This window comes from Ranitomeya imitator, chromosome 2, assembly GCF_032444005.1.
Source record: "Ranitomeya imitator isolate aRanImi1 chromosome 2, aRanImi1.pri, whole genome shotgun sequence".
Taxonomy (NCBI): domain Eukaryota; kingdom Metazoa; phylum Chordata; class Amphibia; order Anura; family Dendrobatidae; genus Ranitomeya; species Ranitomeya imitator.
This window is the reverse complement of record NC_091283.1, coordinates 682,163,777-682,171,419: the sequence shown is the minus strand read 5'-3', so window position 1 is coordinate 682,171,419 and position 7,643 is coordinate 682,163,777. Positions and strand designations below refer to the sequence as shown.

The 7,643-nt window shown below is 42.0% G+C and overlaps 1 long non-coding RNA gene across 1 annotated transcript; it reads left to right on the top strand.

Annotated features, from left to right (window-relative positions):
* The first annotated feature begins 512 nt into the window (after nt 1-512).
* On the top strand, nt 513-2,140 carry LOC138667683 (uncharacterized). The gene is made up of 4 exons (XR_011318887.1): nt 513-644; nt 747-771; nt 1,395-1,520; nt 1,901-2,140. It is a non-coding gene; the product is annotated as an uncharacterized lncRNA (long non-coding RNA).
* The last annotated feature ends 5,503 nt before the right edge of the window (nt 2,141-7,643 follow it).

Here is a 7,643-nt window from a genome sequence, read left to right as displayed (position 1 = left end):
CAGGGGCTTATCTACCCTTTCTTGTATACTGTAGATAAGCCCCCGATGTATCCTCAAAGATGATTAAAAGATATTAGATTATACTCACCCAGGGTTGGTACCGGTCCAATGAGCATGGCGGTCTGGTACAGCCCCTCCCATCTTGTTATGATGACGTTCTCTTGTATTCACGCTGCGGCTTATCTCCCTGGTGAGGGCACAGCAACGTACTGCAGTAATGCAACGTACTGCCCTCAACAGGGCAGACAAAGTACGCCTGCACTGGAGCCGCAGTGTGAATACAAGAGGACGTCATCACAACAAGATGGGAGACGCTGGACCGGACAGCAATGCCCATCGGTCCGTTACCGCCCCTGTGTCAGTATAATCTAACCTGTTTTGATCATCTTTGAGGAAACATCGAGGGCTTATCTACAGTTCCCATTTTGGGGGTGACAGGTTCCCTTTTAGATTACTTATCATTTGGATATAGTATGTAATGACACTATTCTATTCATTGTAGTTTCGCGATATACCTTGTATATGGGATGCCGCTGATGTGTCCTACAAGGACAAATATTTCCGAGACCATTGCTGGACCAAGATTGTGAGGGACCTCTATCCGGAGTGGGATTCCCTGTCCATTGCAAACCAATTGGAAATTGGTAATTATATTGTTACCGATTATTATTATTATTATTATTATTAGAGTTTATGATAAATGTACTTTGACAATATATATATATATATATATTTTTTTTTCTTAGAAAAAAATGTCAAGCAGAGATGGAGGTCTGCTCTGATAAGGGTATACCGTGAAGATTGGTAGAGCAGCTTAGTATACATTTTTTGCAAAAAACGTATCAACCAAATACCCTGTTTTTTACATCTTTTACTAGCACTTGCGGATTACTGCAACATTTTTTCAAACTGAGTGTTTTTGGTTTTACTATTCTCTTTTGTGTCTTCAGGTTTCTTGGTGGTGTGTGAACATGATCATACAGACTTGTTCACTGTGCAAGTAGCCCATGTGTTCCTGTTTCCATAATTGTTCTCTTGTGTCTACAAGACTGGGGAGTTCCACCACTCCTCTTGGGCTATCTGCACAAAAGCTGTTCTACCCTGTATGCACACATGGATTTTTCCTCTCTGAACCCTGTTCACACAGGTTATATACAGATGATCAGGTTTTTAAATACATCAGATAGGGATTGCATACATTAGTTAGGACTGCTCTGATAAGGGTATACCGTGAAGATTGGTAGAGCAGCTTAGTATACATTTTTTGCAAAAAACGTATCAACCAAATACCCTGTTTTTTACATCTTTTACTAGCACTTGCGGATTACTGCAACATTTTTTCAAACTGAGTGTTTTTGGTTTTACTATTCTCTTTTGTGTCTTCAGAGATGGAGGTCAGTTCGGGACCGGTTCAACAAATTCATAAATACATGTGACCGGAGTGGATCTTCTCCAAGTCGAATAACCTTTCCATTTTACGAGGAGCTGCAGTTCCTGCTCACAAGCCGGACTTTGCGGAGGTAGGTTATAAACCAATAATATATATGTAGCCTCATCAATGTTGCCATGTGGTGTAGCACAGTTGACTGCGTATTGAACGCTGTGTCCTGCCTCTGTGTTCAATACACAGCATCCAGATGTTATACCACAGTGAAGAGAGCATTTTCCAAAATCCTGTCTGCGCTATCATTCCAAAGATGGACTTTGACTGCGCAAGATAACTAGAACATTGTTTGGATAGCATGTAGTGATAACGCATGTGTTAAATCAAAACATGCATTATCAGCACACATGCAAAAAAATGAACAGCGTTTTGGAGTAAGCGGCCTTTATGCTGTTCCTAAAATGTTGCTCCTCCGCAGCGGTCATGATTAATAATTTTTTTCCTTTTCTCACACAGGACTGAGGGAAACCTTTCCAACCCGCCTCCTGTGGATGACCACTCCGAAGATGGAGCAGGCACTTCCTCGGGAGCGGGAGGGACAATTTCTCCATCTCTTACCACAGCTTCTGCTGATGCCGCATGTCCAGCAGCTGCTGCAGGCACATCAACTGCAGCAGCTGTTGGATCATCTGGTTCGTCAGAAGCTGTGGTAACAGAGAAGAGAGCTCCCTATCCGGTGGCAGGAGAGTCCATTAAAAAAAAAAAAAAAAAGAAGAATGAGGATAAAACTGAGAAGATCGCAAGTGACACACTAGATTTACTGAAACAATCCTCAAGTGAGGACCAGTGTGATTTTTTTGCGTTAACCATTGCCCGAAAGGCACGCTCACTGCCACCGGAGAGGCAGTCTCTCTTCATGTCTCTGTGCCAAACATCCCTCACCGCTTTGGAGGACCCTGCTCCAATTGAGTCATATGAGAATGTATTGACGGGGGTTTTCGGACTCTTCCGCCCACGACCGAAACCCAGTGAACCGCACTCTAGAGCGTCTTCCTACACCCAACCGGCACAGAATTTTTCTGGAGGAGGAAACACAAGCCTGGGACCATCAGCAAGTCAATCTTTCATCACTGACACAAGTAGCTCCTATGGGTATTCTCAGGAATACACCTACTTGCATTAAGATGAAATTGTTTGTGAAAAAGTTAGTTCAGTTTTTCATATTGAAAAAATTTTCTCAACTGTTTGTAAAAATTTAGTTGCTTGTTTAGTTGCCGTATTTTATGCGAGTTTTACGGACGTAGTTTCTGCGCTCTTACGTCCGTAAAATTCGCTAGTGTGAGGCCGGCCTTATGGAGAATATTACTGCAGACTAGGTGGGCTATTTTTTTCTTCACCTATCTACCATTGCTCAATCTTGGATGTTCTTATCACCTTGCTTACTTGTAGGAGACATAAGTTTAGTGAGACTGTTTCAACAGAGGGTGTTTCCTATAGAGATGATTAATAGATCAAGCTAAACACTTGCTTGGCACAAACACGAGGCCAAGAGCCTGATTTCCGCAGAGAGATAGGAAGAGAAAATGACCATAAATAAAGGACATTATTCACTATAAAGTACATTGCTGGTACTAAAATCTGAACACTTTAATATAATGCTGATTTATTGGGCACACTGGAAATCACTTTATTAAATAAATAGTATTTTTTACCCCTGAAAAAAATTCACTCCACTGCATAACTTACTGTCCACTGCCTGTTGCCAAGTGTAATCCTTCTTCAGTATCAAAGGCTTCTTATTTTAGAAAGTGGAGGCGGCTCTTTATTTCTCTGCTCCTGTTTTCCTGTCTGTCACACTGTATACAAGTATAACAGAGAGGTGGGCCAGTCAGACCATCCGTTGGACAATAGCAGGGGGAATGGATGCGAAAAAGTGAGAAAAAGGAAGTTCCTGCACTTACAGTATTGCAGAATACTAATCACGAGAAATTGCCTACTCTAAAAATGTGTGGATGGGATTCTGTAAAACATGAGAAGTAAAGATAAGGGAATCACTTTGGAGCTAATTTCGTACACCTCAACTTTCTTAAAAATTTAGATTTGCCAGAATCCATGTTTTTCCTATTGGATTCGCACAAATCCTACAAATTTGAGGCCATCTGGCTGCCATTTTGCTAGATTCAATAGGGCTAGAAATTAAAGAAAAAAGTTTAAAAATCTAATACTCATCTGACCCTCACCTGTATTCTGCAGGCCAATTACCAATTGTACAACTGTTTGTAAAAATTTAGTTGCTTGTTAAATAAAATACTGTTGATCAAATGTCATCTCTGATTTTTATATACTTTATGTACTTAGCGGACAGGGCCTCAATGTTGGACGGTGTCATGGCTATATGGGCGCTGGACTATGGGATGGACATAGTGTGATGGCTGTATGCGCACTGGACAATGGGATGGAGAAGAATCATTAGTTAAGAATTTTATATATACAATACTTATTCAATCCCAAAAAAACAACATTTAAGTAAGAAATTTTTTTATTAACCATAAATAACAATTACAAATTATTTTGTTCCCCAAAAAAATACAGTAAACAAAATTGAATATCGTTGTTGAATTTGATTAATAGGGATCTTGACATCTTCTATCTTTTGGTATAGATCTTCCCATCTTGGTCAGTCAATGTTCTTCCATCCTTCTCTGCTGGTCAGGCTGCCCAACACCAGCACAGGAGTATTGCCAGTGCACGGCACCTTCTGGACTCATGAAGTACTCAGTGAAGGATTCTCTCACACGCAAACCCGAGTTGGACGGCCTTCCCAGACCCACGTTGACCACTGGATTAAATATTGGCTGCTGGTACTCCACATCTACGTCAGTGTTGTACTCACGAGCATAGTTGTGGAGTACACAGCAAGCCTTAATCACAGTGTCAACGGTGTCTGTGTCCAACTGGATGGGTGTGTGAAAGATCCTCCACTGACTAGTCATGATCCCAAAGGTGCATTCCACATATCTGCGTGCACGACTCAGCCAATAATTAAAAATCCTTCGCCGGGCATTCAGTCCCCTTCGTGGGTATGGGCGCAGCAGGGTTGTCGTTAAGGGAAACGCCTCATCCGATACCATCACAAAGGGTACTGGATGTGTGGAACCCGGCAAAGGTCTTGGGGCTGGGAGCGTTCCGCCATCTTGAAGAATTTGCATCCCAATCTGTGACGTTCGCAACACCCGAGAATCCCCAGTACTACCATAGGCACCAACGTCAATGGCAACAAATTTGTAATGTGCATCAGCCACCGCCATCAGGACCACTGAAAAATACTTCTTATAATTAAAGAAGCATGATCCTGATCGTGGGGGCTGCTGAACCCTTACATGTTTACCATCGACTGCACCTATGCAGTTTGGGAAATTGGCCACAGACTGAAAGCCTGCTGCAACCTGCAGCCAAGTCTCCTCGGTTGGGGAAGGCATCACTATAGACTGCAACTTCTGCCAGATGACGGTACATGTGCACCTCACAATGTTAGAGATGGTGGATTTACCAACCCTAAATTGGAGGTGCAGGGATGTATAGCTCTCTCCTGTGGCCAAAAATCTGCAAAGAAACAAAAATGAATATTAGAAATGTCACACAAAAATACAATAAAATATGTCAGCAGTTATGGGCGCTATAATATGTGTCTAGCCCCTTTCATGTTTTATCTAAAGTATTCTATAATGCTGCCCTTAGTAACACGGCACAACACAAAGGGTATCAATAAATAAACCACCAGTCACATCAGAAGGGACTTGCAGGTCCGTATCCAGCCACTCCAATATTTAGCCAACGACGCCGCCCTCCTGCTTGCTTCAACGCACTAATCCGGCCTGTTGATGGCAGAAGTAAGTCCTGCAGTGAGCAAAGGCAAGAAAAGGATAGAGGCCCAGCGCATGCACATCTGCGCACTTTGCTCTATCCTCATCAGGACCAGAAAGTACGTCTGCGCAGAAGAGTGGTATCGCAAGAAGGGAGGTGCACGAACTGGACACAGCAAGATGGGATAACATTACAAAACACACACACGGGTATGATGTATCTCCATTGACCCAGGGCCCTAATTATAGAATTCTGTAGATAAGGCATAAAATACAGTGGGCACATCTGGTAGCACACAAAAATGTTTACAATTTCCTGGCGTGTTATAAACATGATATTTCCGGTACCGTAACACGCAGTAACAGAGATATCCATGTCCATTGTGTGTGTGTGGCCCATGTGCTGAATCCTTCCCACAAGGATGGCTAGCAGGGATACAGTAACCGCAGTTAGCGGCGACAGGTGATGAAGACAAATCCCATTCTTCCCTGATGGCGCAGAAATCTTGCAGAGCAAGGAAAAATGATGACATCTTCATCACCTGCCGCCAGAGAACAGCGCTTCCTGTAGCACTTCACCTGTGCGATGCGTGTCACACAGAGGACATCAATGTGTGTTCTCCATGTGCACGTGTGCAGGACACTTTGTTGAACATGCAAATGAGAAAAAAGGGCATGCCAGCATGTTTTGCCTGCAGTCATACAGCAGACGTAAAGGCACTGACGTGTGCATAGATGACTGTGTCTAGGGTACCGTCACACATAACGATATCATTAACGATATCGTTCCTTTTTGTGACGTATCAACGATATCGTTAACAAAATCCTTATGTGTGACAGCTATCCAGCGACCAAACAGCGACGCTGCAGCGATCAGGGTCGTTGTCTAGATCGCTGCAGCGTCGCTAAATGTGCCGGTACCAGTTTGTCAGTGTCTCCAGGACATGTGAAAACTTTCATCACACATACCGGACACACTGACATGTGAAAGAGCCCTAATAACATTCAACCCAAAAATTATTTACTTACCGCAAGGTGATGAGCAGCCTTTCCTCAGCAGAGATAGCCTTCCTCATAAAAGTGTCTTGCAGTGTGAGATGGGGGGAAACTATTGCCAGAAGTCGGTCGAACGCCAGGATTTGCAGACGGCAAAATGAAACAAACTTTTCCGGGTATCTGAAAATGCAAAAAAAAAAAAAATTGTTACATAACATATCATAACATTTGTAGAAAAACATTACTTTTTATTTTCATGAATTTCTACTTACTTCCGCAAATCATTATAAAGCACATAAAAGTGGCCTTTTTGTGTACGTTCTGCAACAAGCGGGTGCACCCACAGTCTTTTCCGTAACCGTCTTCTCTCCTGCTGCTGCCTCTAAAATAAAAAAAAATACATTTTTTTTACAACACAACACTGTGAAAAATAAGAAAAATCAATAAAAAAAGATGTCGGTAAAGCGTTATAGAATATGTTTAGCGTTAAAAAAAAAAAAAAAAACAATTCAGCTTACCTGCTGTCTATGAATATTCAAGATTTGCAGCAGCAACGCCAACATAAGTATCCGGTGCTGCCTGCGGACCTGTATCTGCGGCATGTTTTGGTTACTTGCACTCATGTTTGCACAAAATGGAGGATGAAAGAAGAAGGGGTTGGACAAGGAAATGACATCATTTTTTTTTTCTGTAACAGAAGTTTGTCAAGTTTCCAGAGCTTTATTTAGGTAAAAAACGCAGACAATCTGCATAAAAAAACGCACTGAAAACCGCACTGAAAAACGCACCAAAAACGCACAAAAAATGCACCTGCGTTTTCTGCCAAGAGCTGCGGATTTAGTGCAGAAAAAAAAGCTGGAAAATCTGCAATGTGTGAACATAGCCTAATACATGTGTTTTGGAATTGTCATTATGCTAGGGAGGTGATTGGAAGAATGGGACCGTTGTGTAAAGAATTGTGTGGTGTGAGCTTGTTATCATTCGAGTTGTTCATGTTTGGCTTGGGAATGTGTGATGGAGTGAAGGAGAGAGTGTTGTGGTTAATAGTTGCATGTATAAAGGAAGTATTATGGGATGTGAGGAATGTGTATGTTTTTAAGAGAAAGGAAATTGTAGTAAAGAATAGTCTAAAAGTGATTTTGGGGAAGATGTATGTGTGTTTTCTATGGGATAAAAGAAGAAGGGGAGAGGTGGATGCCGAAGGGATTTGGAAGGTGAAGAAGTGGAGATACCTTGTAAATATGTCTTGACTTGTTTTTTCTGATGTTGTAGTAAACTGAAATTTTCTGATGATGATGGGAACAGCTGTTGTGTTTTGGATTTGACGCAGCTGTTTGGGATTTTTATTTGGTCTTGGATTTCTGGACCGTAGATTTTCCCATCTGAGGGAAAAAAAAAAA